Genomic DNA, 24296 nt, shown 5'->3' with positions numbered 1-24296 from the left:
CAGAAAGATCCTGTTTTAGGTCCCGAACAGAAGCTGGGTTTGGGTGGTGTTTCTTTCTATTTATCTTTTGTTGGTGTAGCTATTGTTTGTTCTCTTTTGGCACTTGTTGTGTAGCCATTAGAAGAATATTTGTAACCCTCTTATTGTTATAGTGAAGCAATTCGGATCTTGTCGATCCCGTGGTGTTTACCTTCGGTTTGAAGGGTTTTTCCACGTTAAACTTGGTGTTCTTTATTGTTAGATTTTCAGTTTCATCTTTTCGTCACAACAACTGGTATCAGAGCTAAGGTTATCTATATGGAGGGGAATATGAGCAAGATGGTATGTCTAAACGGAAGAAACTACAACATATGGAAAAGCAAGATGAAAGATCTATTGTTCGTGAAGAAGATGCATCTTCCGATTTTCTCTGCTCATAAACCCGAGAATGTGACCGATGAAAATTGGGAATTTGAGCACCAACAAGTATGTGGATATATAAGACAATGGTTTGAAGATAATGTTCGCAACCATATTGTGAATGAGACACATGCTAGAACATTGTGGGAAAAGTTGGAGACGCTTTACGCTTCAAAAACTGGCAATAACAAGTTATTCTTGTTAAAGCAATTGATGACCTTTAAATACAAGGAGGGTAGTCCTATTCTTGATCATATAAATGATTTTCAGGGTATTCTTGATCACTACCTGTCAAAATGGTATGTTAAGCAAGGCATCCATTCAAATAGCTTCCAATCTTATCATTCACGAACAAACAAAACACATAGACATTGACCGTGACTTTGTTAGAGAGAGAATATGTGAAGGGATGCTGCAGACAGAATACATAAACACAAAACACCAACTTGCTGATCTACTTACAAAGAGTTTTGGGCAGGGATATACTACTGAGCAAACTTGGGATGAAGAATGTGGTTCAACCATAAGCTTGAGGGGAGTGTTAGCCAAGAGTTAACCAGCTGTATGGTTGAGTTCGTTGAAGCATTTTAAAAGTTAGTGACAAAGCTGTATATATATTTTGTGGTCTTGTAGTGATATATAGACTAGTATTATATATAAAAGGGCATACATGTATAGATTCATGAAGATGGTTCATAATTAATACAATGAAGGGGGGCTAGGCCTTACCTTTCTATTCCTAATAAGGTGTTGTAGCTTAGTTATTTAAGGTGCCTTGAAAGAACCAACTTGTGAGTTCATCTTGAGATATCCAGTATACGTTGGCTTACTTTTTGTGCCAGATATCAAGTTCATTGAACATCATATGAATGAATAATATCATTGAGTCCCTATTCTTGGAAAAAGATTGTATTCTATCAAATTATCAACAAATCATGAATACATATACGAAGCAGAATTGCGCTAACATTGTTGAGGGAAGTGAATTTTCTGTTTTATATTGAAAGAAAATGTATGACAACCGAAAGTAGAAAAATTTAATCAAGAAGCAACTTAAAGGAAGGGATGCTTAATCATACATTAAAAAAGATTTATACAATTCATTCAAGAATACTAATAACTACATAATGAATCTGTAATGCCTCCTAGACAATCAAAGTCAGGTAAACTATCAAAATCAATATCTAGCATGGGCATGGCTTCAAAAGTATCAGTAGATGATGATAATGGTTCAACAACCATTCTCGTCTCATCATCATGCATATTGTTCAGCAACTCTAATTGGTCTTCCAAATTCGTGCACTCTTCAGGAACAACATTCATCAACTTCATTGTGCCTTTGGTGCAAGTTCTCATCTTAACAGCACAGAGAACATAATCTGTGCAATCCTTGTCAAATTTATCAAGAATATACGTAGAGAGGTCTCACTCTTTCATCAACCAGTGACCACTTCCTGTTTATAGCCTTTACTCATATAACACATGCTCTTCTTGTATCCAGTCACTGGTCCTCCGTTCTTTCGAACAGGTTTGCTCTTGTCTTGCTGTTTCCAACTGCCCTTATGTCCCTCATCGCCACTATATCTTGACTTGCCTTTCTTCTTGAGTTTTGTGATGAAGAAGGGATACTGACTACAGTAATTGTCCCCGTTGTAATTACAGAAGGGTACTCGACGACTGTATATATCCCATGGTTCTTGTTTATTGTAAGTATCAACATGAGTAGTAATGAATCAAGAATCATTCATGAATTTCCCAGCAATGAATCTCAACAAGAAAGTAACAGCTTCTGTATCAGTCGGACTAAATCGGAAACCCTCTTTCAAATTCTCTATTATACACTCAATTTCTCTTCTTTTTTTCTTCGTACACAAGAAGAAAACAGAGTTGCCAATTTATACAGAGAGGCAGAGTTGTATGTAAAATTTTTATGGAAACTTACTACACGTTTTCTATAACAGAAAAAAAACACATTTGGAAACTTTTGTACTAGTATACTTTTATGGAAACTATTTAATAAATTTTTATACCAAAAGAAAAGGAAAAAATGTACACGTTCTCCAAAACAAAGCATAGAGAAACTTGAGAATTTGGAAAGTTTTTTTTTTTCATTTATAATATAGAAATAATTTTTAAGTATATGGTGTTTGTGACAAAAAAATATGAAAAAATCATTTATAAAATAAAACATAGTTAATCATGATTTTCTTCAATGTGATTCTTTCAACATTCAAACTCTCACTTATCAAATTTAAAATTGTTCAATTCTCATATATTTATTGTGTGCTTTTTTTTTTCCAATTATTGATACTGCTATCTAAGCTATCTGTCATACATTTTTATTATTTTAATTTCAGATTTTGAGTAATAAATTTTTGGTACAATAACGTATCAAATGTAATTCCCACCTTGTGAGGGTGATGCATACAAAGTTTTATCCTAATCTTGTGAAGGTAGATATGTTGTAACTAATAGACCCTCAGTTCAAGTAAAGCATGTCAAAGTCAGTGAGTAAAAGGAAATACCATAATGACATAAATCAGTAGGACAATGGAGAATAGAACAGTAGCAATAACAAATAATACAATAGTCGAAACAATGAAAACAACGAGTAATAGTAGAATCGAAGAATAAAAGAGTGTGTGAGTATCAATGATAATACTAATATGGAAAACTAGACTATCCTCAACTATTTACTAACCTTCTATCATAATCCACAACTTCTATATTCTCCTATCTATGATCATGTCCTCGATCCGTAAGTTGCATGTCATGTCATGTTTAATCACCTCTCCTCAATACTTCTTCAATAAGATCCACTACAACCAACTTTTTTCAACTAATCACCATCCTAATTCGGTGAGAGTCATTTGTGCATTTCCTCTTCATATATTCAAACATCTCAATCTCATTTTGTCTTCCATAGAGGTTACTCAAACCTAGTCTCCAATATCTATATTCCTAATCTTTTCTCTTAGTATTTTTACACATCTATCTCAACATTCTCATTTATGTTACTTGAATCTTTTGTATGGATGTGCAAGTTCTTGACCGTCCACACTCCACTCTATACAACACATCTATGTTTTTGTAACACATTTTTATCATACAATACATTGGACGCGAGAATTTATTTTATCCGCGCTGCTCCCACACAATGTACAATATCATCATCATTAATCCTCAAATACTTTTACCGTGGTAGAGTTCTATTTTGTACATATTTTTCTTGTTTTTATGGATACCATACGATCAATAATAACAAAACATTATTTAACCACAAAATAATGATCACATAACAGAAAAGATTTAATTATTTCACACATATATGTACATTAGAAGTTTATTATTTAACTTAGTTATTACAAAGATAAAAATGATGAAAGAGTCCAATTATGAAATGAAAATCAAATCAACCACAAAGCTTCTTCCTCAATTGACCCTCTCCAAGTCTCCAATGCTCTCTGTTCGAGACATTCTTTCATACCCTTTTTCTGCCCTAATAAGAACAGTTACAAAAATTAAACATTGTAATGTGTACAGAAGCAATGAAAACTTTGAATTAGTAAAATTCCATGAACAAAAGAAGAAGGATACAATCATTCGGACAAATGAATGATAGTTCAGAATTTGGTTTCACCTACATAGAGCAACAAATACGACAACGTACCGATGAAGCTAACTTTAAACTGATATTCCCTCTGCTCCAATGTATATAACACATTTTTCTTTATAGTTCGTCCAAGAATTGACATATTTCCTTAATTGGCAAATATTTAACGACACTATCAACATTTTACCCAGTTGGATCCCTTTTATTTGCCAAAAAGTCCAAAAGGTGTATTTATTTTAAAGAGTAGTTTTGAACACATGTAGAATCTTTCAATATCCACTCTCAGTCAAACAACATCACATAAAATGGTACGGAGGGAGTACATTTTATGCATTATCCAACAAAAATATGTACCAGCCGGAAGAAATTATAAGTATTATCTAGAATGCTGCTCTTGGCCAACTTGATTCCTTATACGCGACCCAAACCTGAAAAAATAGTGTAACTCATCTAAGATCAACAATCATGTGAAAACATATTTAAACTCTTTGGAAATACATAGTCTCCATATACTTTTCTAAAGAAATAAACTTCAATATTTACTCTTTACTCTTTACTCAAGTTGAACTTTAAGTCTTAAAACAAAGTTAAAATGTTTGTGAAATACTTTTGAAAACTTTATAAACTTCTCTTGACTTTCTCCTTAACTTCTATATTTGACTCTTAACTTTTCTTGAATTGAATTATGGATTCAAGGTTCATGATCTCGTGTTTATGAATGATTTCATGATATTTAGATGTAGCTTAGAGTGTTGGAATAAACTAGAAAATATAGGTACGCTGTTAAGGAACTAGTACAGAAAGGTGGGGAAAAAATGAGAAGAACTGGCGTTCCTGGCGCTCTGACGGGCGCGAGAGTAAAATTTAGAGGATGACTTGGGGCACTCAGGCTGGTGCGGCGCCCAGAGGTCAACATTCTGAGACAAATTTTAGGAGCTTTGAGAGTGGCGGCACCCCTGGACCCTCCCCAGGTGATCCCCGACTTTTCTTCTCCATTTTTCATCTCTAAATCCTTTAATTTCACTTAGTTCTTTCCCCAAATACTTAGAATCGATTATATGTTCAATATATACTAGATTCAAATCGAAATTACACCCGAAGACACGACTCAAGTCTTAAGAAAACTTCAACAACACAACACACAAGAATTCAAACGAATTTCATCAAGAACTCAAATGATTTACTTTCAAATCTAACATACTTCACTGCATTGAATCATGATCGGCGCATGGGTGAACTAATCCAATGTTATGTGATTGATATACCGTGGTTTCACGGTATTTTTAATGCTTTTTCCTTAAGTTTAGTGTGTCCAAAAGCCTTTTTGTACTAATTTTTATGTAAGTTTCTCTTTATTTGCAGGAAATCTGTCTAAAAGATGAATGCGGAGGTTTTTGAGCAAGAAATACAGAAAAGTCCACCTACGGATCTTGTGAGGTACGTCGTGCTCGTGGCGGTCCGTAGGTGGCACCGTAGTGCAGCTGCTGAAGGAAGATGGGGAATTCTGACCAAGTGTGGGGTTACGGAGTGCGTGACGGACCGTCGTAGACATGACGGTCTATCCTGCTGGTTCGTCATGAAGATCAGAGAAGTAGTCCCAGTACCCAAATTCCAAGAGTTCAAGTGTTTTGGAACGGAGATCCTCGACGGACTGTTGTGCCTGTGACGATCCTTCATACCTGCGGTCGAGGGTGATGATGAAAGCAGCAGAAGAAATTGCACAAGTATGGGACGGCGGAGTCCATGACGGCCCGTCGTGACCATGACGATCCATCACGAGGTCCGTCGACCCAGCCGCATTTTGACAGATTTCGAGCAAATAGAGTCCTTATTTAATTAGGTTTTTATTTTTTTTATAAATAGTTCGAAAAACCTCGTTTTGGAGGTTAGACCCTTTTAAACTCTTTGTTAGACTCTTGAATATTTTTAGACTCTTGTAATTGATTGTTGGTGAATTTTGTGGATTAATCAAGTGAGCTTTTGGATTTTTCTCTTTCTCATTGAAGTAAGTGCATGAATTATTATATCATATATTTGAATATTGTGATTATGACTATGGGTAACTAAAATCCATAACTAGGGTTTTGGGAACCATAAGCGAATAATGAGGTAAAACCTAACTAAAATAACAATTCTAGAATAGTGTCTTGCATGTATTTCTTTCGCTTAGAAGTCTTTTTAACGGATGGCCAACGTTAGAACTCGCCTTAATGCTACTTGCCGGACCAAGGAGTTAGATAATAGGAAAAGAATNTTATCATTTTTGCTTTCCAAGGAAGTAATTGACTAAACAATAGTAATAATAGATTGAAGTTAAGTCTAAACTTATTTTCTCGTGGGAACGATCCCAACCTCATTAGTTGGGTTATTTACTTGACACTACCGCTTTACTTCTTATTTGAGAAGTATGTTTGAGCGTATCAAATTTTGGCACCGCTGCCGGGGAAAGTAGCTTTTAGATTAAATTAAACTTATTACTATAGTTTAGTTGATATTATCTTGATTTTACTTTGTGTTATTATTTTTTATTCTTGCAAAACCATCTTCCTTGTATGCCAAATACACGGAGAGGAAGAGAACCCTTGTTTACTTACGATCACGAATTAGAGCGTACACTACGCAACATTAATCGAAACTTGGGAATTAATGATGATGATCCAAAATTGAACATCCCAGCTCCGGTTGATGTTCATGGTCAGTTGTTACCCGATGCTCCGGGTGAACACCAACAGAGGGGACAAAATCCCGCTCCACGGCCCCAAGAATACTACAGAGGCTATGACAATATAGAAGACTCCGATGGGCCACTTGTCTTGCCCCCTCTACCACCAAGCCACACGTTTGTGGTAACTAGTAGCCTGATGGAAATGCTCACTGCCAGAGGTTTGTTTTCAGGGCTACCTTCTGAGGATCCACATGCCCATATAGCTAAGGTAAGGGCAGTGTGTAAAAGCTGTGTAGAGAGGCCTGACTTGGACTTGGATGTAATAGGGCTAAGAGTGTTTCCTCTCTCACTGATGGGAGAGGCTGCTATTTGGTTCACTGAGCTCTCGTGTAACTCAATTTTTCACTTGAAACCGACTAAGGGATGTTTTCTTAGAACTCTACTACCCGGTATCTAAGAAACTAAACCACAAAGACATAGTGAACAACTTTGTGGCACTACCAGGAGAGTCAGTTGGTAGTTCTTGGGATAGATTCACCTCTTTTTTGAGAAGCATCCCCAATCACCGTATAGATGATGAGTCAATGAAGGAATACTTCTATCGGGGACATGATGATAATAATAAAGCAGTGTTGGACACTATAGCAGGTGGATCTTATGGGGAGTGTCCTTATGTTGAGATTGCTGAAAAGTTAGAGAAAATCTCCCGGAACAATAAAGCAGGGAGTACTAGGAAGTCAGATACCGGGAGAAATACCTTCGCAGTGCAGTCCACTCACAACCCAGCCACAGATGAGATTCGTGAAGAAATGACTCAGATGAGAACTGAGCTTGGGTTGGTATTAAAACATATCACTGGGGGTGCAGAAAAGATAAATGAAGTTAACTACTTGTCTAAACCACCACCACCAAATGATGAATGCTATTATGCGGAGGATTCCTATGCGGTAAACGAGCAGACGGGGGGTTTCCGACCAAGTGCCCAAGGCTCTAATCAGGAGAATTGGCGCCAAGGTCAAGGGAATCAAGGTCGGATCTATGGTAACTATAATCGTGAGGGTCATTATGTCCGAGATCGAAACTACAATCGCGACAACAACTTCAACAGGGGTAACTATGGTAACAGAAATGATAGGAATGGGCCCTATGTCCCTCCTCAAAATCGTGAAGTTACTCCTAGGGATGGTGGAGATAGTATGGCACGAGTTGAGGATATATTGCACAAAATGATGATGAGGTTCGATGCTAGTGATTAGCACATTAAAGAGTTAAGGAGTGATTTAGCGGGTATTGGGCAAAAAGTCGATACACATGCAATATCGATTAAGCAGATCGAGTTGCAAATGGCCCAATTATCTACGACCGTGAACACACGGCAACCAGGCACTCTTCCTAGCAACACTGTCCAAAATACGAAAAATGATGCACACTGTATGGCAATCACTACTCGGGGTGTTAAGCAAACCATTGACCCACCTATGCCGTCTAATGAGGAAAAGGTGAGAAAGGATAATGATAAGGTGGTAGAGGGTAGTGGTGAAACAGAAGATAGCACTGGAAAAGATGCAGAAGTCCCTATAAAGGTAATTCCCATGCCTAGACCACCCCCCCTTTCCTCAAAGATTAGTGAAAAAGTCCGAGGATGGTAAATATCGGCGTTTTATAACAATATTGAAGCAGCTTTCTATCAATGTCCCTTTGGTAGAAGCTCTAGAACAAATGCCCGGTTATGCCAAGTTTATGAAAAATCTGGTTACAAAGAAAAGATCGGTCACTTTCGAGGATGATGATAGAACGCAGCATTGTAGTGTTCTTTCTACAAGATCTCTCGTACAAAAGAAAGAAGATCCGGGTGCGTTCACTATTCCTTGTACAGTCGGGTCATTACATTTTGCGAAAGCATTATGTGATCTGGGGGCAAGCATAAATCTCATGCCCCTCTCGATTTACAAGAAGTTGGGTTTGGGTGACCCAAAGCCCACTGCAATGCGGCTACTGATGGCTGATCGAACAGTGAAAAGGCCTATAGGGATACTCCACGATGTGATAGTAAAAGTGGAGTCGTTCATATTTTTGGAAGATTTTATTATTCTTGATTGTGAAGTCGATTTTGAAGTGCCTATTATTCTTGGGAGGCCATTCCTTGCTACGGCTAGAGCCTTAGTTGATATGGAAAAGGGCAGATGAAATTCCGGTTGAACAATGAAGAAGCGACCTTCAACATTTGTAGGTCCATGAGGCAGAGTGTTGAGCTCCAATCGGTATCTGCTATATCCCACAAAGAAAAGATGAAGAAGGATAATGACCTAAAAAGTGAAAAACGAGAGTTTATGGTTGGGGATTTGGTGCTTTTAGACAGTTCAAGGTTGCGTTGGCTTCCAGGCAAGCTCAAGTCCAAACGGACTGACCCTTACTTGACTACCCAAGTATTCCCTCATGGAGCAGTTGAGTAAGAAACCAAGGAGAGAGTGTGGTTTAAGGTGAATGGAGAACAAATAAAAATCTATTTTGGGCATACTGCATCAGTGAATGAAGTGATAGAGGCATACAATCTTGATGAAGGCTGAGTAATCAAGTGTCCTCAGTCGTGCTGCGACGTTAAATCAGACGCTTGTTGGGAGGCAACCCAATACTTATAGTTTTTTTTCTTTTTACTAATGGTAGCATTTTCTACTAATGGGTTTTAAATTTGCAGGCACACCACCAGGAAATTCTGCATAAAACCACTCTGCAACAGTCACTGACGGACACATCGACGGACCGTCACGCATGCGACTGATCGTCGCATGAATCCATCGTGCCAGGTACGTTTTTCTATTATTTTCAAAACTAGGGCTCACGCGACGGAACCAATGAAGGACCGTCACAACAGTGACGTCTGGGGTTTTTTAGAAAATTCAACATTTAAAACCTCCACCCCTTCATTTCACCCCATTTCTTCCCTCTTTCTCCCATTTCCCTCCCTTTTCAACTTCCAAAGATCATAACCCCCCTCTCTTACAACCGATCATTTTTCCCAAATTCCCCAATTCCTAAAATTTACTATCTACTAGTCGGAGTCTGTTGATGTGGTTCTCTACTTGATCACCAATTACCTTCCTCGCTTGTTTTTCTCATATTCTCAGGTATGTGTCTTTGATTTCTACCCATTTACTTTGCATTTTTGTTTATCAATTAGTACTAGCCTAGTTCTTATTGAATATTTCATTCTTTTATACAAATTCTGTCTGACCAAGGTAGAGAATCCACAAAATTGCCGTGTTAAAACTCTAGAAATAGGTGCTTTAGCATTGCTAGTTTACTAGGTATTTGGGTCAGACAATTGTAGGTTAAAACACTAACAATTCCATTTGGGTCATAGGGGATGAATGGGGCATCCCCAGTTCTGTCACTGAATGACAGAACGAGACCCCGATGACGGACTGTCGTACCCACGACGGACCGTCATTGAGTCTGTCTCAACATCCCTAACACCCCACTGTCCAATTCTCTCCAAGTGTCCACCAACGGTCACATGTGACGGATCTTCGTTCCCACGACGGTCCGTCCTGCACAACCGTTCTGGTTGTCAGAGACCCTATTCCTAAGGATCTCTCACTTATTCTAAGTGTCCTCCAATGGACACATGCGACGGACCGTCATTCCCACGATGGTCTGTCCTGCACAACCGTTATGGTTGTCAGAGACCCTGCTCCTAAGGGTCTCTCACTTTTTCTAAGTGTCCTCCAACGGACATCTAAGACGGACCGTCATACCCTCGACGGTCCGTCCTGCATAACCGTCATGACGGTCAGAGACCCCTCTCCTAAGGGTCTCCATACTTCTTTTCTAAGTTTCCCACAACGGACATCGACGACGGACCGTCATAATCACAACCGTTCGTCCTGCATAACCGTCATGACGGTCAGAGACCCCTCTCCTAAGGGTCTCCATACTTTTTTTTCTAAGTGTCCCACGACGGACATCGACAACGGACCGTAATCACAATGGTCCGTCCTGCATTTACCGTCATACTTGTGAGAGACTTTCCTTCAGGGTTCTCCACATAAACATAGTTTAAGTAAGACATGACGGACCCCATGACGGTCCGTCGTACTCACGACGAGCCGTCACCTGGTTCGTCGTGTTCCACTGTTACTATAGAAATATCATTACATCTTAACTCTTTTATTTATTTTGTGTGGTTTTGCTTGTCTTGTTTGCTCCTTCTAGTACTAATATTGATTCTTTACAGGTACTATCTATTATGGCACCAAAATAAGATCGAGTCTACGCACGCGGGTGATCGAAGTCTGTCGCCCCGTTTGCCCTCCTGGTCATTGGCTCTGATGATGAGCGTGACCCCGAGTACTGCCCCCAGGCACTTCCACCCCATCCCGAGCTGCACGTGCTGCCAAAGCCACACCAAAAAAGGTGGCGTCCGGCGTAGTCACTGCCTGCCAGTCTGATGAGGAGCGCACACTGACCGGCACACCTTCTGGGTCAGCTACTAATGAAGAAGGAGCGTCTGGCTCCTTAGGAGTTTCGTGGTTGGAGGAAGCCTCCGCATCTGCTGAGGTCCCTGCACCCGCCACCGCTGCACAGTCTGCCTTGTCTGATGAAGCTGACAGTTCGGAATCCACACCCGGTTCACCGACTCGTGCTCTCACCCCGATTAGCAACCAGCCCAAACGGTGGTGTGTCGACGCGCAGTATCAAGTCTATTCTGATGCAAAGTTTCTGAATGACAAAGAAGTCATGACACGGACACTTACTTTGGAGTGGCAAGTCTTTACGGGAAGTCTCCCGACTATGCCAGAGATCCACAATATCTTCACCAGACATCGACTGGAGTGGACAGCGCGTTCATTGGACGTTATAGTGAAGAGTTGGTCAGAGAGTTCTACGCATCTTATGTGGCTACTCTCAGATCATAGATTGATAGGCGGGCTGCCCTGCCAAACAGGCCCCACTGGAGCAGGTCCGAGTACGTGGCATTCAGGTTGATATCTCTCTGCCTGCCATCCACCGGTATCTATACGGCGAGAATGTTGATGCCAACCGGACTCCTCTCACTGCGGAGTTTGACTATCGGTGGAAAATTATCAAAGATGGCCAATTATTGCGTGACCCATCGCTGAGGGAGACCACCAAGAGGTGGATGGCCCTGCACTTGTCCGTTGATGGAGAGGGTGCTTACTGGGTGACCGAGCCGAAGAGAGCCATCAAGAAGGCTAACCTGACCTTCACGGCGAAATTTTTGTGGTTGATTGTCCGCCACTGCCTTTCCCCCACATCCACTGATAATATAGTCACATGGGATCGTGCAGTACTGATGGCGGCGATGATAGCCGGGTTTGAGGTGAATTTTGCTTGGCTTCTACAGGCGGTCATGTACAAGAGGGATTTTAAGGTCACAACTACTCACCCTTTCCCGTGCATGATATTTTCTCTATACAGGTCCGCAGGTGTGCCTATATGGCACGTTGATCAGCTCAAGACCCCGCTAGGTACTGTTGGTATTGGCCTCATCCTTGATGAGGCCAATGAGTTGGCTCCACGCAGGGGGCCCCGTCCAGAATTGCCTCCACTTGGTGACAATCTGGCTGATACGGTAGCACAGGCCCGCACGGCTAAGCAGGCAACTTCCACTGACACAACCCTGGTCGAGTCCATCCCGGGTAGTAGCACTGCCCCGAGTTCCTCTCGTTCATCCCCTTTCCCCGCTATGGTCCCGCTTGCTAGGGTCCAGAAATTAGAGGCACAGATGGCTACACTTCTGCATGACATCCAGCCTTGGATATAGAGGTCTATTGCTGAAGCAGAAGAGCGCTTGGAGCGGAGAATGGTCCAGAACACAGAGTGGAAGATCGCTGAGGTTCATCAGCGCTTAGACGCTTTTGAGTTGCGGGTGCTAGCCCGGCCAGACCCTCAGGTGGATGTGTCGACCCTTCAGGCTGCGGTCGACAGTCTTCGCGCAGACATTGATATGATCTTAGAGGCTGGGTGCCTGAGTCTGAGGCCCCTTCTGTAGAGCCTGCTGAAGACACAGTGATGGCGGCCCTATTCGCCACTTCAGAGATTCCACCACCTCCCCCTCGAGAGCATGCCAAGAGGCGTAGGGGTCGAGAGGAGGATGAAGCTCAAGCACAGAAGAAGGAGCGTCGTGAGATGTAGGCTGCGAGGAGAGCCTCACTTGCTGATGAGGAGGCGCGTCAGATGAGAGCAGTAGAGTTAGCCGTTGGGGCGTCTAGCTCCAGAAATGTTGAGATAGCAGGAGGCGCTGCTGATAATGCTGTTGATGCTGAGGACACTACTGAGGGTGTCCATATTCCAGAGGTAGTGGGTTCCGGGGAACCGGACCCACCGGCTTGCTGATCGTCGGTGCTTTGCGCCCCAGGTTTGCTTCACCTACCACTCTTGTATTTCAATTTTTTTTATGCATTGGGGACAATTGAATGTCTTTTTGTTGGGGGTGGGGTGAATGGAAAGTGAGTGCTAGGGTGAAGTCTGAGTTGCCCAATTCACTATCCTCTTTTGGGGTTTTCTTGCCTGTGTTCTTTTTCCCCAAGAGACTGATTATTTTTTCTGTTGAACCGGCATGTCTATATCTTGTGTAGATAGTTTAATTCTGAAGCATGATGGCTAAAATGATATCCTGATAAAATGAAAATGATGCATGACTAGGCATAGTAATTGATAAATGTGTGGCTCTAAGCATGACATAGAGGTACACCATTGCATGACCCTAAGTCTAAAATTCGAACTAGGTGTTTGATAATCTAGTAGAGTAATGAGATGTCAAGTGAGTGTGAGGAAGATTTTAATAGTCCACTATTTGTACTGAGCTAGAACTTGCCTTGTTAGTCCTGCTAAAAGCAAGTTGTAATAGACAATTAGGAAAGGATCATAGGCCCTTATTCAATATAGCCCATTTTTAGCCTAAATAAAAGAAAACTAAATGAAATTAATCCTTCTTTGATCCAAATGATTTGAGCTTAAACTAGACCTTTCTTTTTCACCCCAACCGATCTTTTCTGGGAATAATATGTTGGCCTTGGTCCCTCCTTGGACATGTGCACCTCAGCTTATGCCAAAAGCATAAGTTGAGGGTGGCTAATGCAGTAGACAACCCTTTTTATGACCCTGACCCAACTTTGGGTATTGTGTACTTTGATTCATGCCAAAGCCATGAGTTAAGGGTGGCTATTATGAGGAATGCTCTGGAAAGTGGGGTTGAAAGAACAAAGAGAGAGAAAGAACAAAAGTAAAGTGACTCAAGAATTAGTTGAAAGAAAAGTGAAATAAAAAAAAATTAAAAAAATACAAGAAATACAAGCAAGAAAAGAAGAGAGTCACTTACACAAATGAAGAAAAAGAAGGGAAAATAGCAAGGTAAAAGAATATGGGAAATTGGGAGAAATAAAATGATGAAAAGAGGTATGTTTAGCCGATATGTCAAGGAGGGAAACAAGTCACTAAAGTATACCTAAATATACCTTAACTAACCCTGAGCCTATGTTACAAGCTAAGAAAGTCCTATCGTGATCCTAAAAGTTGTATAGCGAACTTAAGCAGTGAAAATAAGGGCAAGCTTATGGCAATATGTATGAATGAGTGTGAATTTGTTCTGAGAGTGACGTTGAAAAGTAATCATACTCAAACTAATATAATTGTGTGAAAAATGAGGATTTTGTTTTGAAGTGAGGACACTAGTTGTAATACCGAAAATATTAGCACCTCGGTGAGAAATTGAAGAGGATAGGTGTTAGTGCATGGTGAGTCTGTGTCATGGTCTAATTCTACATAATTCAAGCCTAATAGTGATAGCATGCATAAATATGATGAGATTGATCGGTATTGATAGCCAAATGATTGCGAAGGATAAAACATGGATATTATTGTACAAAGATTTTGTATTGAGTCATAGTGCGTCGCTTGAGGACAAACAACGAACTTAAGTTGAGGGTGTTGATATACCGTGGTTTCACGGTATTTTTAATGCGTTTTCCTTAAGTTTAGTGTGTCCAAAAGCCTTTTTGTACTAATTTTTATGTAAGTTTCTCTTTATTTGCAAGAAATCTGTCTAAAAGATGAATGCGGAGGTTTTTGAGCAAGAAATACAGAAAAGTACAACTAACGGAGCTTGTGACGGCTCATCATGCTCGTGACGGTCCGTAGGTGGCACCGTGCAGCTGCTGAAGGAAGATGGGGAATTCTGACCAAGTGTGGGGTTACGGAGTGCATGACGGACCGTTGTAGACATGATGGTCTGTCCTACTGGTTCGTCATGAAGATTAGAGAAGTAGTCCAGTACCCAAATTCCAAGAGTTCAAGTGTTTTGGAACAGATATACTAGACGGACCGCTGTGCCTGTGACGATTCGTCATACCTGTTGTCGAGGGTGATGAAGAAAGCAGCAGAAGAAGTTGCACAAGTATGGGACGACGGAGTCCATGACGGCCCGTCGTGACCACGACGATCCATCGCGAGGTCCGTTGACCTAGCCGCATTTTGACAGATTTCCAGCAAATAGAGTCCTTATTTAATTAGGTATTTATTTTTGTATAAATAGTTCGAAAAACCTCGTTTTGGAGGTTAGACCCTTGATTATTTTTAGACTCTTTGTTAGACTCTTGAATATTTTTAGACTCTTGTAATAGATTGTTGGTGAATTTTATGGATTAATCAAGTGAACCTTTTGGATTTTACTCTTTCTCATTGAAGTAAGTGCATGAATTCTTATATCATATATTTGAATATTGTGATTATGACTATGGGTATCTAAACTCCATAACTAGGGTTGTGGGAATTATAGGCGAATAATGAGGTAAAACCTAACTAAAATAACAATTCTAGAATAGTGTCTTGCATGCATTGATAATTCTTTCGCTTAGAAGTCTTTTTAACGGATGTCCAACGTTAGAACTCGCCTTAATGCTACTTGCCGGACCAAGGAGGTAGATAATAGGAATAGATTTATCAACATAGATTTAGTGTATACTATCTAATAGGCTAGTATTAATTGGTACGAGGTAATAACTTAGTCAAATATCGAATACGTTGGTTAAAATGAGGTAAAGATAAGGGTTAGTATAGCAACACACGTAGCCGGACCAAGGTGCGGAGTGAAATTTTCTAGATGCCGGACCAAGGATTTAGAAATACATAACTTATCACTTTGCATGCAAGATACTAGGAAAGAATTGTTATAGTTAGACTTATCAAGTTATGAACCTGTGGGGAACACGTAAACCCTAGTTACTTTGATTAATTGATTAAAATCCAACATTCAAAGCTGTTAAGTGTCTCTTTCAATTTCGTTAGTTATTTTCACTCATTTAGAACTAGAAACCCCCCTTTTATTGTTTTTACTTTCCAAGGAAGTCATTGACCAAACAATAGTAATAACAAGTTGAAGTTAAGTCTAGACTATTTTCCTCGTGGGAACGATCCCAACCTCACTAGTTGGGTTATTTACTTGACACGACCGCTTTACTTCTTATTTGAGAAGTAAGTTTGAGAGTATCAGTGATCTCACTTACCTCGTAGGGATAACCCCTTGACGAAATTCACAAGCAATTCTTCAATGTTCTTGATTTTTCTTGACTTCTCTTCTCGTCTTTCCTGTTTTCTCTTTTATCCAAGCCCTAGCGTTAAGTACTTCAACTTTTATAAACTGACTAGAATCTGAATTTACCCCAATTGAACTCATAAAAATGAATTAAAAAATTGGTAAGGAAAATTCTAAAATACCCTTCAAAAATCTGAATTAGACTTTTCTTATTTTAACGGCCCAACTTTCTATGGGCATATCTCACTCGTATGAATTCAAAATCGCATAAACTCGGTGACGTTGGAAAGATAATTTAATGATATTTCCTACGATATCTAGAAATACACCTAACTAATATTGATCTAGGAGTTATAGTCATTTGAATTTGACAAAATTCAGTCTTAATTTAACTTAAACAAATTTCCAGATTTTTATTATTTTCAAAACTCACTATTTCCAACTCTTAACCTTTTCGTAGTTACTTCAATTTGCAAGATGTTACAATATATCCCCTTTGGGAACATTCGTCCTCGAAAGAGATTACTATTAATAGTCTAAGGGTGTAACATCAACCATTCAGTTCAAACACCCAATAAGAAAATGCAAGAACAAAGTGCCAACTTATAAATAAATACCAAGAAAAGGATTAGTACCTTAATTTGGAACTTATCCGGATTCAAAGAGATGTGGATATCTATTCTTCATATCATCCTCAGATTCCAAAGTAGCTTCCTCAACAAATTGGTTTCTCCAATGGACTTTGATGGATACTACCTCTGTTGTCCTCAACTTTCAAACTTGGCGATCTAAAATCATAACCTAAATATATTCATAATATAAGCTATCCTTGATTCCAATATATTCAGTTGGTATGATCAATGAAGGATCGCCCATGTACTTCTTCAACATGGAGATGTGAAATACCGGATGAATCTCTGTTAACTCTTGTGGTAGCTCTAACTCATAAGCCACCTTACAAACCTTCCTAGATATTCTGTAAGTGCCAATATACTGAGGACTAAGCTTCCCCTTCTTGCCAAATCTCATAACACCTTTCATGGGTGAAACTTTTAAATTCACCCAATCATCTACTTCAAACTCTAGCTCTCTTCTCCTAACATCAGTGTAGAATTTCTGACGACTCTGCGTTATTTCAACCTCTCTTGAATCACTTTCACCTTCTTCATAGCTTGATGAACTAAATATGGTCCTATCAACCCAGCTTCACCAACTTCAAACAATCCAATAGGAGATCTAAATCTTCTCCTATAAAGAGATTCATAAGGATCCATTTGGATGCTAGAGTGGTAACTATTGTTGTAAGAAAACTTGATGAGAGGATATGATCATCTCAATTACCTTTGAAATCGATCATGCACGCCCTCAACATATCCTCTAAGGTATGAATAGTGCACTCTGCTTTCCCATCAATCAAAGGCTAAAATGTCGTACTTAAGTTCACCTTTGAACCCAAGCCTCTTTTAAATGACTTCAAAAAATCTGCAATAAATTGTGCACCTCTGTATGATATTGGAGAATGAAACTCCATGAAGTCTTACCACCTCTTAAAGATACAACTTAACATTATATTCTACTGAATGGGTAGTCTTTACCGACAAAAGTGGGCTGATTTTGTCATTCTGTCGACAATCACCTAAGTAGAATCATGCTGAAGTAAGACCTTGGTAAACCTGTGATGAAATCTATATTAATCATCTCCCACTTCTATTCCGGAAGTTCTATATTCTCATCCAAGCCACTGGGCGTTTGATGCTCTACTTAACTTGTTGGCAATTCAGGAACTTAGCAACAAATTCAGCAATGTCCTTCTTCATACTACTCCACCAATAGACTTCTCTCAAATAATGATATATTTTTGTGGAACCCGGATGAATGAAATATCTAGATCTACGAGCTTCCACCATGATCCTTTCTTGGAGTCCATCCACCATTGGTACACATACTCTACCTTGATATCTCAAAGCGTCATCTCCCCTTTGTTCAAAAGCTAATACTTTTTGCTTATGAACATTTGTCCTCAATTCAAGAAAAATTGAGTCTTGGCCTTACTTTTCTTTCACTTCTAACACTAATGATGATTCATCCCCTTCATCACCACTACTCTTTCTGTGTAATCCATTAGTATAACTTCTAAGCGTGCAAGTTTACACACATCTTTCGCTAATGATACACTCAAATTACACTTCCCTAAAAAAGTATAAGCGATCGTATAAAGTACAGATACCAACTATTAGGTTGGGATCGATCCCACGAGGAAAATGGTTTAGACTTAACTTCAATGTACGGTTACTTAGATTTAGTCAAGTTTTTTTCCGAAAACAGATAATTAAAGAGGGGATTTTGTGAAGCAAAAATCTTTTAATATCTCTAAGTAAAACAAGTGATAGGAGTAAAGCTTTGATTTTATATAAAATCGTGAGAGAAACTAGGGTGTAAGTGTTCCCCTTAGGTTCATAACGTTGTATTCCTAGCTAATAACAATTCTTCCCTAGTGTTTTGCATGCAAAGTGATAAGTTAGGTATCTCTAAATCCTTGGTCCGATATTTAGAGAATTTCACCCCGTACCTTGGTCTGGCTACATGTGTCTAAGCTACTAACCCTTACCTTACCTCATATTAAGCATCATATTCGATGTATGACTTAGTTATTACTTCGCACCAATCGAAACTAGACTATTAGATTGTATCCCACTAAATCTATGTTGATAATTCTTTTCCTATAAACTACCTCCTTGGTCCGACAAGTAGCAATAAGGCGAGTTCTAACGCGTGAACTTGTTAAAAAGACTTCTAAATGAAATAATTATCAATGCATGGAATACCCTATTTGAGAATTGTTATTAAGCTAGGTTTACGTTGTTAATCACTCAAGGTCCCCACAACCCTAGTTGTGGATTTAGTTACTCATGCATAGAAGAACACAATTCATAGTGGATATACAATAATCATGAACTTACTTTGACAAATTCGAAGAATATCCATAAATTCAACTTGAAACAACAAGAAATTACTTCAAAACCAAATCCAAAAATTTGAATTAATGCTAAATTTGCAAAAACTCAATCTCCAACAACAAATTATGAAAGGTAATAGAATCCAACCCCCAAAACGAAGTTTTACACCCTATTTGTAGTAATAAAGTCCTAAATTAAAAGGAATTAAAACAAGAAAAGTTGTCCAAAAAATGCAGTTGTAATTGTCGACGACCACCACGACGGAACGCCGACTCCTCCGTTAGTCCAGACTTCGATCTTTTTTTCTCCTTCAAGTGGCATCTTCTCTGAATCAATCGACGGACCAACAACACAGTCCGTCGATGCGTCTACGATCAGTCGATGCCTTCCGTTGTTCCATACTTAGACTTTCTTCGACTTTGGGTACTAGGACTATCTCTTATACAATCTATGATTCAACATGATGGTCTGTTGTTCAATCGACGGACCGTTGATCCTTTCGTAGCCCCACACTTGGTCATATTTCCTTGAGTTTCTCCAGATGCCTGAACTTTCAGTCGACGGTCACCATCTACGATCCGTCGATGGAATGATGGGACGTCGATGGAACGACGGGCCGTCGATGGCCTTCGTGGGTCACCTCTGTACTAAATCTCAGCTGCCTTCTGTGTTTTGGTTTTGGACACCTTTCCTGCAAAATAAACATAAATCATGTTAAAACTACTACAAAAAGGCTCTAGACACACACCAATCTGAAGAAAAAAAGCATTGAAAGTACCATGAATCCACGATACATCAACACACTTAACTTAAATTCGTTGTTTGTCCTCAAGCGACGCAGTATGACTCAACACAACACTTTGTACAAAAATATCCTCTTTTAAGCTTTCACAATCTCATGGCTATCAATCCCAACTTTTTCTTTGCTTTAGTGCATGATTCTACTCTTAGGCTTGATAAGCTAACTCATGTGGATCAGACCATGACATAAACGCACCATGCACCGACACCTCTACTATTTTGCCTCTCGCCAAGGTACCAACTTTCTGATATTGCAACTAGTGCCCTCACTTCAAAAGAAATCCTCCTTTTTGGCACAATGATTTCAACTTTTGGGTAAAAGGATAATTATTCAACACTCACACTCAAAACAAATTCACACCTAGTAAGTACTTTTCGTCATAGGCTTGCCCTTATTTTCACTACTGAAGTTCACAATATTAGACTCTTAGGATCACGATAAGACTTTCTTGGCTTGTAACATAGACTCAGGGTCAGGTATGTTACATATGGGTACATTTTAGTGACTTTGACCTCCTTGACATTTCATCTAAACGTCCTACCTTTTTCACTATCTATTATGCCCTACTTTTCTTTTCTTGTCATCTCTGCCTTGCTTTGTCCTTTATTCTTTGTGAAAAGTGACTCTTACTTCTTTTTGTTCAACTCTTTTTCTTTCTTTTCTATTTCTTTTTTTTATTATTATTTTTCTTTCATTCAATTGATAATTTTGACAATTTTGACTGAGTCACTTCTCTTGATCACTTTTTCTTTTCTTTTCCACATTACTCTTTTCATACACACTTTTTGGGTCCTCACTCATAATAGCCACCCTCAGCATATGGCTTTGCCATGAGTCGAGGTACACATTACCCAAGGTTGGGTTAGGACCAAGACGAGGTCAGTTTCTTCATTAGCCACCCTCAACTTATGCTTTTGGCCTAAGTTGAGGTGCAAATGTCAAATGAGGGACCAGGGCCAAAATATTATACCGAGGGAAGGTGAGTTGGTGAAGGAGAAAAAATCTATTTCAGGCTCAACATATTTGGATCAAAATGGAATAACAATTTCATTTGGTTCACTCTATTTTAGGCTAGATGTTTTCTAATACGAACAAGGGCCTATGATCCTTTTCAAATCGTCTAACACACATTCCTTTTTGCAGGACCAATTGGGCAAGTTCTAGCTATGTACCAATAGTGGAACAATCAAACTTCCTTGCACTCTCTTGACACCTCGTTACCCTATCAGATTGTCAGACACTTAGTTTGAGTGTTCATTTGAGGGTCATGCAGTGGGTGCATCTCTATGTCATGATTAGAGCCAACACATTCAAATTCTTTATACCTATTCATGCAAGAATTTTTAGAACGGGATATCATTCATACATATCCATCGTGCTTCATATTTCACTTTCATACTTTGTACAAGTTACGACATGTCGATTCAACAGTAAAGTAATCAGTCTCTTGGGGAAAAGAAACACAGGAAAGAAAACCTCGAAGAAAGGATCGTGAGTTGGGATACTCAGACTTCACCCTAACACTCATTTTCCATCTACCCCATCCCAACAAAAAAAACATGCAATTTTCCCCAATGCATAAGAAATATAAACACAAGGTGGTAGGCTAAGCAAACCTGAGGCGTATAGCGCCGATGATCAATAAGCAAGGGGGTTCGGTTTCCTGGATCCGCAACCTCAATAGTAGGGCCACCCTCAGTGGTGCCCACACTAATCTCTGCACTCTAAGTAGTGCTCCTATCAATAGCCTCACGTATGGAACTACATGCCCAACAGCCAACTCTTGAGCCCTCATCTAACGGGTCTCCTCATCAATCACAGAGGCTCTCCTCGCAGCCTCAAGGTCCGTCCGCTCCTTCTTCCTAGCACAGGCATCCTCTCCCTTAGTGGTGCGGTTGGAACGATGCCGCTTGGCACGCTCACGTGGCTCTGGTGGCGATGCAGTGGGGGCAGTGAATAGTGCAGTAGGCACTGTGTTCTCTGCTAGCTAAACAGGTGCAGTCTCGGGCTCAGGCCCCCTCATCTCCGGAATGCAGTCAACATCGGCCGGCAAACTCGCCACAGCCTCCTGAAAAGTGGTCAAGTCTATGGTGGGGGCTGTGCTGACGCCTAATTTTGACCCTCCCCGTCAAATTAGTTCGCGAGTTTCTTAAATTTTGAACGAGTTAAAATATTTAGCTTTATAAAATTCAAAATGTTCTTCCAGTTAATTCAAAATAATTTAGTAGCTTTTATAATCTTAAAATAGCGTATGTCCTTCATATAATTAGCTTATCTTATAAATATTTGAAAATCATCGGAAAATATTTTTATTTTAATTAATTAAATACTTTTTTAGTTAGTTTATTTACTTAATTGTTTATATTATGATTAAGCTATTTAATTTATCTCGTTAAATTTAAGAAGCTCGTTAATTACCTAATATCGATTCAATTTTATTCATGTTTAGAAAGAATGTGCTAATCAAATTCAATGTAGTTACGTTCTAAATCAAGTTACCAATTCATGATTTTTCTATCAAAAGTTTTTGGCCCTTGAAATACTTTCAGCTATCCCTTTTTTCAGCCAAATCCGAACCCCCAGGCCCATTTCATTTTCTTTCTCTGAACAATTGACTCAGCCCAAAGTCCTTTGCAATTTTCATATTTCACCCAACCTATTATTTTTTAATTCCCAGCCCCAAAAGACGACCCATTTTTTTTACCGGCCTACTCCCCTTTCCCCTACAACAGAAAAAATCCAGAAGCTCATCCCCAGAAATACGTTGAAATCCAACTCCCTGAAAGAACAAAAATCACAGTCACGCGCGTAACCAAGCTCACTCATGCCACCTTCACACTCAGCTGGACGGCCCAGAACGTACAACAGGCTGGCTTTTCAGTCGCGAGTTGTCCTTGCCTGCGTGAGATTGCTCCACGTCTTGCCCCAAGGACAATCGATCAATCCCGACCATCCCGTCCCCTTTCCCCTTTCAAAATGGGTTGAAAATCCCTGAAAAGTCTATCTCGCCAAAAGGATGAAAGGAAGTTTGAAGTTTGAATTTGGATTGGGCCTCGTTCACATCCGTTTTCTACTCTTTTTCCCTCTCAAATTCGAAATCCTAATTGTTTCCCTATATATTCTTCGCTTTGTTTCCACTGCTAAAGGGAAGATTTTTGGTAAAAAATGATTTGGAAAAAAAAACATTCAGAGGTTTGAAGAACTTTGAAGAAAAACATAGCAAAACACTACATTGACAAATATACTAGAAACATGTTTTCAAAGTAAAAAAAAAGTATTTTTGGGAGTTGGCATTGAAGACTTCCAAGAATTTTCTTTTGGAATTCCATCGGAGGTCGTGGGAATTCACTTGCGGTGGTGGAATCGCCCTTAGCTCGAGTGTGTCTGTTCAGCCGTCCGAAAAAGGGTAATGTTTACTTGTGTTCATTTTATATTTGGATCCCAAATACAATGTATTGCACATGTCTCTGTTCGGTTCCTTTGGTCACAATCATGCCTTATTCTTTATGATATTCTTAGTTAAAAGTGTGTTCTGTTTGAACATAGATTTGAGTACGTTCTTCTCTTTTGAGTCAGTTAATCTTCGTATGCTTTGGAGTTTGCAGCAAGCGGGTTGTATTCGTTTATCCTTCCTCTTTAGTTTTTAACCATATGTGTAGGTGTTGAATAAACATTTGTTTATGTTAAAGAATATTGTTCATGAGGTTAAAACATTTGATAATCTATTACCTGTTAATCTGAGAAAGTGAGATTTGTCACTCGTGGGTTTCTTCGAAAGACGCATTCAAATGTTTCATAAGGTTTGTTCGAGTAGTGTATCAATAGACCGTTCATAGGTGAAGATAATCGTAGTTCGAATTATTTAGATTCGATTGTGAATAGATTGAAGGTTTAAAGGCGAATCTGCTTAGTTTTGCATAGTTTCGACCAGCCATGGGTCAGAAACGTCTCTGTGCTCGAGCTATATCTGTTTTGGAGGATTTTTCCCCTTTGTTTTCCTGTTAAACTCTTCCTTTAGCGCGACTTTAGATTATTGATGGTTTCTTTGTTTTATTTTCTGCCTTGGCGTTAAGTAGTAGGCAAGTCCAATCCATGGTATATATGTCTTCCCTAAAAAATGATGTTCCATAGATAAACGTGTGCAAATAGATGTCCCCATGCTCATATGAATATGTATATGCTATTTGTATGTATCTGCTAGCTGGAATGTTAGTAAAGATCAAGTTTCTTTTGTGTTCTGTTATCCATGTGCGTATATTAATGACTATTGTATTGATTCTTCTGGTTTGAGATGATTCACATGCTCT

At 39.4% G+C, this 24296-nt stretch overlaps 1 pseudogene; it reads right to left on the bottom strand.

The window, feature by feature from the left end:
• Window positions 1-1512: 1512 nt before the first annotated feature.
• On the bottom strand, window positions 1513-22578 carry LOC114078404 (annotated as a pseudogene).
• Between the last annotated feature and the right edge of the window lie 1718 nt (window positions 22579-24296).

Source organism: Solanum pennellii, chromosome 8 (genome assembly GCF_001406875.1).
Source record: "Solanum pennellii chromosome 8, SPENNV200".
In the NCBI taxonomy this organism is placed as follows: Eukaryota; Viridiplantae; Streptophyta; class Magnoliopsida; order Solanales; family Solanaceae; genus Solanum; species Solanum pennellii.
This window is presented reverse-complemented; position numbering and strand designations above follow the sequence as displayed.